Genomic DNA, 13,258 nt, shown 5'->3' on the forward strand with positions numbered 1-13,258 from the left:
GATTAAATGAGATCAGGCCCATTGGGCTTGAATCTTAAAAGCCCATGGAAATATAAAGCCTTTAATTTCCTTGCTCACTTTCGATTGAGAGAGCAAAAATTCGAGATGTGAAAAAAAAACTGTTCGGGTGTACGGTTGTGACGAATCAAAATATCGATCGTTAAAAATGTGCCTTGCGTTAGGATGTGGAGATGAGGTGTTAAAATTGTTGGAATCATATGGGAGATAGAAGAATGTAAAACCAATGGATCTAAGAGGAGTGTGAGCCATGTACGATGTGTCTTGGATAAAGTTTTTACTGGTCAAGAATGCAAGATTTGCAAAGAGAAAATTGGATGAGTTTGTGTTTCTTGGGAATAAGTTACATGTGTCATATGCTTCAAATTTGAGACCCTTATTGACACAAAGGAGAAATTGGAATGTAGGAGAAGGGAAGTTCTAGCTAGACTAAATAAACCATCACGGGCAGAGATTAATAATAATAAAGGGAGGGTGAAGACCTTTTTAATCACTAGAGTGTCATCCAATCGACGATTATTTTACATCCTCGTCCATGAACAATCCATCAACTTTGTTGGGGAAGCTTCATAAGATCTGAGTAGTGGTTGTCAAGAATCAAAGCATGGAATCAAGAAAGCACGCGTGGACAATAGAAGAAGAATCGATATTTTACCTCTCAAGGAAATTTGACGGTATTGCCTTCTTAATATATTACAATGTTAGTAAATATTTAGTTTTGTGTATTTTGAAATTTATTTGTTAGTTATAGCGAACTCTACAAATGTTAGATACAATGTGGAGCACCTAGTAAACATTTCTGCAACATGGGACATGTTAGCATGTGTGTGTTTGAAAAGAAGTTTGCTGATCATCAAGCTGTAGTGTAAGTACACACATACTACATAAAATTGTCTGTATTTATGGTATACTATTTAAAGTATTTTCCCTAGTAAACATTGTTACAACTTACAGATAATTTTTAAGCCTCGGGCGGAGTGCCTCCTTGAAGCGGAAGGCAAGCCTAGAAGGCATATGGAGACATAAACCTTATTGTACCTAGAAAATTATGCTTGAAACTTAAATCAAGAAGAACATGTCGCATATATAAAATTCGTAATGAAGCGTTAAAGATATTGAGGCTCTAGCTTCATATATGAAAATAGGGGTTGAGTCGTCAATGTTAGATATGTGAGGCCAATTCAAAACCAGGTTAGTTCGGTTTTCATTGTAAGGCTTGAGGCCTAGGCATAAGATGTGTACCTAAATCCTTGCAGAAGGCCACTTAGTCTATAATCTCGAGGAGGCCATCAAGGAGGCATATGACTTAATGTCGTGCTCTATAGTTGCTACTTATATGGAGCTTTTGTATCGGGGATCTTACTTGGCTGCATGACTCATCTGAGGAGAGAATGGTGATCGGTCTTCTAGATTTGTTGAATTTAGCATATTAGGGCTTTGGTGGGTCTTGGCGATCTAGTAGTTTCTTTCTTTGGGTAAACCTAGGCACTACCAAAAGTTGATGCACGGGCTGAAACTTAATTATCGTATTCTTATGAGTCAAGTAGTTGTATGTTTTGGTGCACGAGTTTGATGCACTCTTGTGTGCTTCGAGGCTAATGGTTTCATGGGGATATTAAGTGTTCTTGAGGTGTAGTTTGCACCATTTGTCAACATTTAAACATGCTTTTGGACATCCCAAGATCAATGTGATCTTGATGTGGTTTTGCTTCAAATGGTCTCCCTTCATTTTTTATGTTGGTTCCATATATGAAATTATTCAAACGTCTACTTCTTGGTTCTCAAGTTACATTCCATGGGATCATTGGTTCATCCATCTTTTGCCTCTGTACATTATTTGTGGAGGTCTTGTCTTTATTTTGGACTTCTTTCCCATATTGTTGTTTTGGTGATTATCCCGCATGGGATTAGAATTCATTCGATGCACAAAGGCATCGTCTGATAGAGATATTAATTTTGTATTTCAAAAGTAAACCCTCATATAGTTATATACCATGAAATTCATCCTACTACATTATAACATTGAGAAAGGTCTATAACATAATATCCTTGAATTTAACCAGTTGAGATTGCATCGTGATTTCAAAATTTTACTTTTGTAATACACTAACGAGTGTGTTTGATTTGAGCAAGTGGAAATCTGACTTTCTAAGAAATCTACTAAATGAAGTAGGAGAAATATAAAGGAGAGGGTGGGAAACATGATAGGGAGAGTGTAAAATGTGAGAGGGATATATTACATATATTTCCTGATAAATTGGGGCGAAGGAAGATGACAATACATATGCCAAGTGAATATCACTGCTGTGATCGTCTATCTTGGAATTGTTTTGGCAGTTTATGACTCTATGTTGTTGTATTGATTGCTGATAAATGATAATATTGTCCCTTGCGAAATAACAATGATGCTTAGGATATCAAAAAGCAAAAGCAATATTCACCGGGTTAGGCCTTGTTTATTAGAGTGCTTTAGAACATCTAGTTTCCATTTCACAAAGGTTGCAATTGATAGATTAGAACCGACCTAGAAGCTCTTAAGTAAATGGAAACGGTGCTTTTGTTGAAATTAGGAATTAATGAGCATATCTTGATTTCCATATTGAACAAACTTTTCTCGAAGGGCATTTTCTTCCCTTGCTTGAGTTGAGTGCATTGCTTAGAAATCGCGGACTTGCCAAACGGACACTATTTTTGAAATTCAACGTCAATGAAATTTATTGTGATTAAGGTGGTTAGTATGTTGTGTGTTTACATGTCGCTAAGCATAAGTTTAAATTTTAAGCCTAAATGGTATAAGGATGTTAATTCTAAGCTACTCCTCCCTCGATTTGGTTCCCTAGTTTGAGTTTTCACAAATCGAGGAGGTGGGATACAAGATCTGTTGGTATGATCTTTCCTCTTTAGTGATTCGGGTTGTGCCTCAATCCGTTCGGATGCTATGGTTGTGTTTCACCTTTCATTGATAGGCATATGTTATACTTTGAAGTCTTTGTCGAAGGTGAAAGCCATATGGACGGACTTCTAAGTTGCTTCAAAGTCGTTCTAGTCCGTCCATTGACCTAAAATTAGAAGGTGTTTGGTGTTCCTCAATACATCGGCAACATCTTTGCATATAGTGTTTCTTTTTCGTTAGTTCACTTTTGGGGACTTAACATTGACTTTCTTTGAGGGGAATCTAGAAATTATAGATACTCTGGAAGGACTAACTCTTTTGGAAAGAGAGTTTTTACAAACAAGGGAAAGGCTTCCATAGTAGTCATTAGTATCTTATCCATAGTTGAGTCTTCTTTAGGCAGGTCGCTAATTGCAAAGAGAGAAATAGAGAGGATGCTTAGAAAGTTCTTCTAAAGTTTGGTCATTCGAATTTCACTTGGTGAAGAAGTTGATAAGGTTTGTGTAAGCAAGCAAGGCGAGGACTTCAATATAAGGAAATTTGATGACTTAAAATTAGATTCTCTTGGGAAGGAAGAACATGAATATCTAGTGTCGAGGAAGGATTTGGAGTTAAATAACAAAACAAGGTAGCGAAACGAGCGTAGAATTCTTAGCATTATTTCGCGGATTGTCTGTCTTAGGGGTCATGAGCCTTCTCTGTTACTCCGGTGCCCCATCTATGCGAGAACCCCGATAATCTACTTCTATATAGTGCCTTCGGGCATTACTTAGAACTAATATTATTATCACAATATAGAACTGGACAATCAGTAGAATAAACATCTAAATCATGAATGATAAAGCGTATCCACACCATTTCAAACATTGCATGACCTAACACTACCAAAAAACAAGTTTACCCGACAGGCGACATAAAGAATACCCGGACGGATTCTATCTATAGGAAGTTCCCAACACATTTTGTTCGGGGTATAATCGACCAACTCGTTGGGTAATCTCCCGGGCACTTGACGGTTCTACTAGAGTTGTTAACGATGCATATCTCTTCCCACTACTAAACATTCTTTGTCGCCGCTTATTGAAAAAATCAAAATAAAAAAATTGAGATGTCGCGTTCTCGAAACCTAAAACCAAAGTCAAAACACATCCCCACTCCCCACTCCCCAAAAGCAGACCGTCTCCTTGCCCCCCCAGTCTCTCTCTCTCTAAGATTTCAATGACGAACAACAATCTACCCACGAAGAATCCTCAAGGTTTGTTTTCTTTAATTCTTTTCTCGATCCATCCTTCAATTTCTTTTTATCTAATCGCTTTTTTGTGATTGATCAAGAAAAGCAAAGACTCATAAGTGAACGAGGGTAAACTTTTTTTTTTTTGTTAATGGTGATATGGGTATTGAAATAGTGAAAATGTTAGAGTTGGTATTTAATAAAAAAAGTGATCTTTTTGAAATTTTGTAAAATATCTTTGTAAGATTGACTATGGTGGTAGAGAGTCATTATACTTTGTGGAGAGACCGACCGAAAGCATTATAAGGGACCCAATGGTGAGGGTCCGGATATTTATCTAAAAAAGAGAAGATTTGAACCATCTTTGGAGCTCATAAGATTAACAATGTTGTTGCTCAAGCATTGTTGGCTAAGAGGTTGGGGAAGAAGCGAATCATTGCAGAGACTGGAGCTGGTCAACATGGAGTTGCAAGCTATCTTTTTTGCTAGGTTCGGATTGGAGTGCATTATCTATTTGGGGGCTCGGGGATATGGAGAGGCAATCGCTTAATGTTTTTAGAATGCGACTTCTCAGCACTGAGGTTTGTTGTTATTGCTTTTGATATCTATTGGTGATTATTTGTTTGTGTTGTCAGTTAGTTGTTTTGTTGCCAAATGTGAATATTCTGGATATTTTCATGAGCAGGTTAGAGCATCCATTCGGGAACCACTAATGAAGGATGCAACATCAAAGGCTATAAGGGATTGGGTAACTAATGTAGAGTACTAGAGTCAACTCATTATATTCTGGGGTCAGTTGCAGGTCCACATCCATATCCCATGATGGTGAGAGAGTTCCATGCAGTGATCGACAAAGAAACTAGGAAATAGGCTACTGAGAAATGGGGTGGAAAACCTGGTGTGCTAGTTGCCTGTGTTGGTGGGGGTTCTAATGTTATGGGTCTATTCCATGAGTTTGTTGATGACAGTGATGTGAGGTTGATCAGGGTGGAGGCTGCTGGTCATGGCGTAGATAGTGGTAGGCATGCTCCTAGAATTAGTGATTCACCTTCTGAAGAAACTATGCAGTATTTTAATGTCATGATTTTGGGGCCAACTCAGTCTCCTTATGAAGGTATAACTATTTCGTTGCGTATTCGTTAATTTTTTCTTTGTTTTGTGGTGTAAGCTTAGAACTAGCTTGTTAGTTATTCTAATAAGAAGTAATATTTGGGGTTGGAAAAAAGTAATTGAATTGAAGTATAAATGTATTAGCGCGTCATGGATTATGAATGAATATTCACTTGTACAATAAATGATGAATATTTGGGAAATTACATTGTTATATGAATTGCATTTATGTATGTCAAGTAAGAGGTTCTATGGGTTTGATACTTTATTAATGTTATAATTGATGTAGTGTTATTTTTTCTTGACTTAGTCCAATCATTAGACTTCTTAGATGAAAATAATGTTCGGTAACAGTATGTCTTTTGAGATATTATGATCTGATTTAGATAGAACTGGAATTGTGAGGATAGAGGATGGTCCACTTTATCACCCCTATAGTAATGGTAAGGGGATTTACAGTGTATTAGTTTATACAGGCTATAATATTATGCGCAGATTCTAAATTGCTAACTCTCATTTCTTTATTCCCCATCTGTATGGAGACATCATACATTGTGCAATTTTTTTAAGATGGGGGTTATACCAGGATCCCTGAGTGCATCTTATACAGATTTTCCGTCTGATTATTTGACACTAAAAAGAATTTGACGTCACTCTGACATGCTAACTTTGAACACCCAAAAAAAATTCTAAGGAGGCGTGTGCTAAGATGGATTAGAAGGTGCATATTAACGTGTTGTCTTTTTTTGTGATTTGCATAGTTCTCGGCATACTCATTCACATTTGTGAGTTAATGCACTAGGTCACTAGCTGCTTTAATGTGTTCGTACTGTCAATAGCTAGCCACTTTATGTAGGGTCCCCTCCGATTAAATCGTTGAAGTTTCTTGACTCACATGTGTAAAACTTCCATTGATTGTAGGCTGTGCATGCCTAAGCTATCTAATGTATAGTTATAAAACATTATCTTGAATCCCCGATTGCTTTAGTCGTGATCACATGATAGTTATAGATTATTTGCAAAATCTTAATGTTTAGACTTGAAATATCCACTTAAATTTATTTTTACATGTCGAAGTCCATCTGTGGTCATTGTTAGCCAATATCGTAATTGTTTAGGATTTGACTATGTACTTGGGCATAGTATAATTTTCTATGGGAATGTCTAAGTTACTTCCTTGTAGTATGTATTCATCAATCGGCTTGCATTTCTTGTAGTTTTTTTCGCTTAAAGAACTCTTTTATCTAGCTGATGATTTTTGCACACCCTATAAAATTCCTATATATGAGTTTCAGGTGTCCTTTCAACTCACACCAGAGAGTTCCAAAAATGGAGTGGCACGACGAGACCATTATAGTGAATTGAAACAAGACAAAAGGGGTGTTTATTTGTGATTGGTTTCAAAGGGAAGAATTCAAGGTAATATAGCTTACTAGTTAAAGAATCCTTTGTCTTTTGTGTGGTATAACTCTGATGAATTTATGCATCTTTGAGATTCTTATCATTTTATGACAAGTCTTTATTGCCGTCAAATGTAGTAAGAGTACAAAGCTTTGTAAGCAAATCCCAAGCAAGGTCAGGCACAGACACATACGTTATGTTTCATTCGCTTTGCACTAGTACAAACATATAGTCTGGAAGATTTGGAATGCATACTTTACATATATTATGCGGGAATTTCTCTTAGTACAAGTAGGTCAACCTGCTTCAAACTTTATTTTGTTCCCCGCTTTTTAGGGTTATGTTGGGTACATTGGCTTGTTAGTACACGTTGATGCAAGAGAAATTTTTGGGTAGTCCTAGGTTTGTAGAAGTGGTGCTTTTGTTTCTAAAGTATTTTAAGGCCTTCTAGAATAGCTCGGTAAATTGATCTTTTCACATTTTCAAGTTCTTTCTTAGCTTGATAGATTATTTTTTTGTTGTCGTTTTGTGTGTCTTTGTGTAGAGTATCAATTCGATGAAGGAAGGAAAAGCTAGAAGACCAAAAAAAAAAAACTGCATGCTTTCCAATCTAATGATCATCATTGCTATTTGTGTAAGGTATTATCCAGGTTCTATATCTTTGGAATCATATTTATGCATATCATGCCATCATTAACCTTCATCAAATGTTGCATTTTCTTTGTAAACTTGCTTATATATGTTGAAATTTTAAGTGTTCAATGGTTTCTCTTGAATGTAATAATTTTAGAGTCTGATGATACCCATCATAGTGTCATGTTATTGAATGGTGGTGTTGTTTGAACCTTCTAATGTTTCTCTGCGGTAGGATTCTTTTTTTTGTATATGCGTAAAGCTTTGAAGAGAACAAAGTACTGCTAATTTTTTGTGGTGATGTTTCCTGTCAATGTTTCAGGTGAATGTCAACTTTGGGCAGCAACCTGTTGTTTTTGACATTGAGCTAATTAAGCTCATTGTTATGGTGAGGTTGTCTGTATTGTTCACATTCAACTAAACTAATTTGTCTGACATAATTTATGGGTCTATTGACAGTCATATCTTATGAAAAAGGCACTTAAGGATCATCTATTTGAGGTGATGGTATTAGTAGTTCAAGACCAACTCAACCTGGTACGGGTTATCAAAGATGTTGGCAATGGCGATAACAAGGTATGAAATATATCAGCTTATCTTGTTATGATTTAACTATTTAAGTTACTTTGTGGACTATATTGTTTTGGAATTTAAATTGCAGGTTAACTTATAAGGAGAATAATGGTGATAGACTAAAGTGGTTCATCATCGAATTATAAATCGCTTTTAAATTCTTTAATGGACAAAGTTGCGGTGAAGGTGAAGATTAACTTCAAAAAGTGTCTTTCTCATTTTGAATCGCTAACGAACTTTGAAGATTAATTTCAAAAGTGTCCTTCCAATTCCTTCGTCATTTTTTTCCTCCACCTTACGAGTTGTACAGTTTGTTGATGTTAGTTTTTTAAGTGATAAATTGGTTCATGTAGGATTGTTTTTAAACATTTGAGTTGAACTTGTGGTTGTTGTTTTTAATTTATAATTTCATCGATTCATTTTGTCCTTTTTACTTGTGCTAGATACTAAGTGTAACTCCTTTCTATATTAAAATTTTTGACTGTTGGAAGTTTATTTCCGACGGTCTTGCGACAGGTTTCGTCTGTCGGGTAATGCCTTTGCCGACTGTTATTGTCAGTTGGGTAAAGTCGTTTCTTTTGTAGTGTAAAGAGCGGTATTTAACCTCTATAGTGGAATTGGAGACTAAAGGCTGCTTCTTGGAGCCCCAAGACACAAGGCACTAAAGACACGCAAAACCCTGTTGTTGATTTGCGATTATCAGGTGATCCAGCTGAATAGGCATAACTAAACGGTCGTAAGTGGCTAGAAGGAGAATGAGTGAATATCATATCAGTAAGGGACTGAATTCGGAGCAATCAGTCTAGTAAGCGTTCATATGTTCACTTCCAAGCCGTGGGACTAATAAAAGTTAATGAGGTATCGAACCCAAGTACCCAACATAAACATTATTTGAAGTGTGAACTGAGCAATAATATGCTCCGAGTTTGAAGAGTACAACGAGAACCATCCTTTAGAAAAATGATCATTAATCTCTCTTATATAGGGCCCTACATCTGATTGCATTTTGAGCCAATATATTAATATTCATTGGACTTGCATATTGTACTGGACATGGGATAAAAAAATCAGCACTACTTGAAAGTGTAATATCGTTTTATGCATCCTATGACAGGTATGGTGGAATGGGAGCTGCAGCAGCTGTGTCATGGGATGTATAGGGGAATGCAGTTGGAGCTCTCTATAAAAGGTTTACAACCAGAAACGCAGAGAGAGCGGAGCTCATGGCAGCAGAAGTTGCAGTCAGTTAGCTTGGATGTTGGAAAATGCTTCTTCTTTAATAGTGGGAGATATTCACTTATGGCCTTGGCTAAACCTTCCCCCTCCTTGTCTTTAGCTTGGTGTTAGGAGCACTTAGTTGTATCTATTAGGGAGTCTAGTAGTCCGTTGTCTAATGTGTTTTTCTAGTGGATTTATCGGAGTTTTAATGGGGCGGTCAATGAGCTTGCCAAATGGACCCTTAGGATCAAGCCATGGGTCCTCCGCCAACTTGGATTGCTACATTAAACGTTGTTCCTGTTTCTGTTTTAAGTAATACTAGCTTTTGAACCCGTCCTACAAACGGGTGCCGTTATATTAAATTATTGTAAAAATATTAGCAACTATGCATAGCTATGAGATATGAAAATTATATTAATCAGTCATTCAAATTTCTTGCATCACTCTCTATAAAAAGGAAGCATCAAACCTTGATAAAATTTATCGACTTCTTTTTGTTGTTAGATTTAATAATAGAAGTTTGATTGAAGTTTTGTGAGAATTCTCAATGTGACGAAGATAATATTGAAGCTACTTGAATAACATGACATTCTTAATCATAATAACAAAATTATAATAAACACTACTTAAAATTCAAAACTATATTTGTCGAGACATTTATTCCCCCTACATATAATACAAACATGTTTTAGGGTTATTAGTTCAATGCATTTGCATCAAGTTTATGATTTTCCATTAATTATTCTTTGAGGTTAGTTCAATGTAGTACATTGCATTCAGTTTCCAATTTCTCATTAATTATCCTTTGAGGTTAGTTCAATGCAGTTGCATCAAGTTTTCGATTTCTCGTTAATTATTATTTGAGGTTAGTTCAGTGCAATTGCATCCACTTTATAATTTCCCGTTAGTTATTCATTAAGGTTAATTCAGTACAGTTGCATCCAGTTTTTGATGTTTCGTTAATTAGCCTTTGAGATTAGTTCAATACATTTGCATCAAGGTTCCAATCTCCCGTTAATTACTCTTTGAGGTTAGTTCAATACATCTGCATCCAATTTTTGATTTTCCGTTATTTATATTTTGAGGTTAGTTGAATGCAGTTGTATCCAATTTCCGATTCCCGTTATTTAATTTTTGAGGTTAGTTCAATGCAGTTGCATCCAGCTTCCGATTTCTCGTTAATTATTATTTGTAGTTAGTTCAATATATTTGTATCCAATTTTCAATTTTATGTTAATTGTTCTTTGAGATAAGTTTAATGCATTTGCATCCAGTTTCTGATTTCCGATTAATTATTCTGTGAGATTAGTTTAATGCATTTGCATCCAGTTTCCGATTTCTCGTTTATTATTTGATAAGATTGCATTTGTATTTAGTTCCCAACTTCAAGTTAATTATTGTTTGAGGTTAGTTCAATGAATTTGCATCCAGTTTCCGATTTCCCGTTAATTATTTCTTGAGGTTAGTTCAATGCAATTACACCCGGTTTCTGATTTTCCGTTAACTATTCTTTGAGGTTATTTCAATGCATATTTGCATTTAGTTTCTGATTTTCCACCAATTATTTTATGAAGTTATTTCAATGCAGTTACATTCGGTTTTTGATTTTCTGTTAATTATTTTTTGAGTTTAATTCAATGCATTTGCATCTAGTTTTTGGTTTCCCATTAATTATTATTTGAGGTTTGTTTAATATATTTACATACCGTTTAAGATTTCCCATTAAATATTTTTCAAGGATTTGCATCCAATTTCTAATTTTCTGTTAGTTATTCTCTGACGTTAGTTTAATGCAATTGCATCCAGTTTTCGATTTCTAGTTAATTACTTTTTGAGTTTAGTTTATTGCATTTGTATAAAATTTTCAATTTCCCGTTAATTACTTTTTTAACTTAGTTATGTATTTGAATCTAGTTTTCGATTTCCTTTTAATTATAATACAAACTTCTATTGATCCATCTGTAGTGTCCTTGCAAACATGACATAAAAAATAAATTATGTTTGATTTACTATATTGGATCATCAAAGATTATCCAGTTCTCAATTTCCCGTTAATTATTCTTTAAATTATGCATTACTTACTATGTGAAATCTGCAAAGATTATCTCCGAACGGGTGTTGTTATATTAATTATTCTAAAAATATTTGCAAATATGCAGAACAATTATATATTAATATTATATTGATCACTCATCCAAATTTCTTATAATGTGAAAACCTCACTCTCTATTAAAGAAAAACTCACATTTGATAAAACCTTTCAACTTCATTTGGTTGTTTAATAATAGAACTTTGATTGAAGTTTTGTGAGATTGCAAGGCGAAGTTCGTATATAATGAAGCTACTTGAATAGGACTTACCAATCATACAGAAAGAGATAAGATAAACACAATTTTAAATGCAAAACACAACATATAATCCAACTATGTTTTGAGGTTAGTTCAATGCATTTGCATCCAGTTTCTGATTTTCCGTTATTTATATTTTGAGGTTAGTTCAATGCAGTTGAATCCAATTTTCGATTCCGTTATTTTTTTTAGGTTAGTACGTTCAATGCGGTTGCATCTAGTTTCCGATTTCTCGTTAATTATTATTTGCAGTTAGTTCAATACATTTGCATCCAATTTTCAATTTCATGTTAATTGTTCTTTGAGATAAGTTCAATGCATTTGCATCCGCCGATTTCCGATTAATTATTCTGTGAGATTAGTTTAATACATTTGCATATAATTTCCGATTTCTCGTTTATTATTTGATAAGGTTGCATTTGCATCTAGTTTCCGATTTCCTATTAATTATTGTTTGTGGTTAATTCAATGAATTTGTATCAAGTTTCCAATTTCCCGTTAAGTATTTCTTGAGGTTAGTTCAATGCATTTGCATCCAATTTATTTTTTAAGATTAGTTCAGTGCAATTGCATCCGGTTTGTGATTTTCCGTTAATTATTCTTTAAGGTTTGTTCCACGCATTTGTATCATGTTTCCAATTTATAATTAATTTTTCTTTGAGGTTAGTTCAATGCACAGATCCAGGTTTTCGATTTCGTTAATTTAATCTTTGAGGGTTAGTTCAATGCATTTGCATCCGGTTTTCGATTTTCGACAATTATTTTTTATATTAGTTTGATGTATTTGCTTCCAAGTTTTGATTTCCTGTTAATTATTTTTTGAGGTTAGTTTAATGCAGTTGTATCTATATTCCAATTTTCTATTAATTACTTTTTAAGATTAGTTTAATGCTTGCATTTGCATCAAGTTTCCTATTTCTCGTTAAATATTATCTGAGGTTAGTTCGATGCATTTGCATCCAGTTTTCGGTTCTCCATTTATTGTTCTTTGACGTTAGTTTCATTCAGTATTATATATGTTTTAAAATATTTGTCATTATTGTTTTGCAGTTATTTTTTTTTCATTTTCTATTATATATTTTGTGATGTTATTTTTTGTATAATTTAATTTTTCACATGTAATTTGTTTTGGTTTGGTATATAATTTATTTAAGCCTAACGTTCACTTTAACTGAATCTCGTTATTCAGCCGAATTATCTTTCCAAATGAACTGAAATTTTGGGAAGATAATCATTATAGTGAGTGCTTCATAACCACAACAAATTAGGTTTGAATTCATTTTGTAGGTGAAGTTTTACGTACGTACTTATTTTAAGTTAACTTAAGTAGTTACTTTTTAGAGAATTACTGTCTTTCGATTTGATGTGTCATCTATATAGTGTTGAAAATTTATAAATTTAATTGGAATATGTCATAATTATTGTGATTTTTGGAATCCTTAACTATGAATAAATGTTTAAATTCCATTGTGGATGACACATCAAATCGAAAGGGTTTTAGGAAAATCGTTTTCGGTGAAAACTATTGTTTTTAGCAATTTAGTTTATTGTCTCATTTTTTTTTCGTAATTAGCTATATTGTTTAGGAAAAGTTGGAGACTATGAAACTCTAGATGAGATTATTTTTTCGTAATTAGTTATAGTGTTTAGGAAAAGTTAGAGACTCTCTGAAACTTGAGTTTAGAAAAAATTGGAGTGCCTGCGAGTGTTTCAAAAAATAGATTGGTGAGGGTATAACTATAATATATATATAAGGAATTAGAATATGTCGTAATTATTGTGGCCGTAATTGTGATTTTTTTAATCCTTAACTGAATAAATGTCTAAATCACA

General features: G+C 34.2%; 1 pseudogene across 1 annotated transcript; it reads left to right on the forward strand.

The window, feature by feature from the left end:
• The first annotated feature begins 4,301 nt into the window (after positions 1 to 4,301).
• LOC147522969 (tryptophan synthase beta chain 2, chloroplastic-like) lies at positions 4,302 to 8,012 on the forward strand (annotated as a pseudogene). Its single transcript, XR_015200058.1, has 7 exons — positions 4,302 to 4,334; positions 4,388 to 4,723; positions 4,828 to 5,256; positions 6,548 to 6,671; positions 7,198 to 7,292; positions 7,746 to 7,862; positions 7,948 to 8,012. The product of XR_015200058.1 is annotated as a tryptophan synthase beta chain 2, chloroplastic-like (transcript).
• The last annotated feature ends 5,246 nt before the right edge of the window (positions 8,013 to 13,258 follow it).

This window comes from Coptis chinensis, chromosome 1 (assembly GCF_015680905.1).
Source record: "Coptis chinensis isolate HL-2020 chromosome 1, ASM1568090v1, whole genome shotgun sequence".
Classification (NCBI taxonomy): Eukaryota; Viridiplantae; Streptophyta; class Magnoliopsida; order Ranunculales; family Ranunculaceae; genus Coptis; species Coptis chinensis.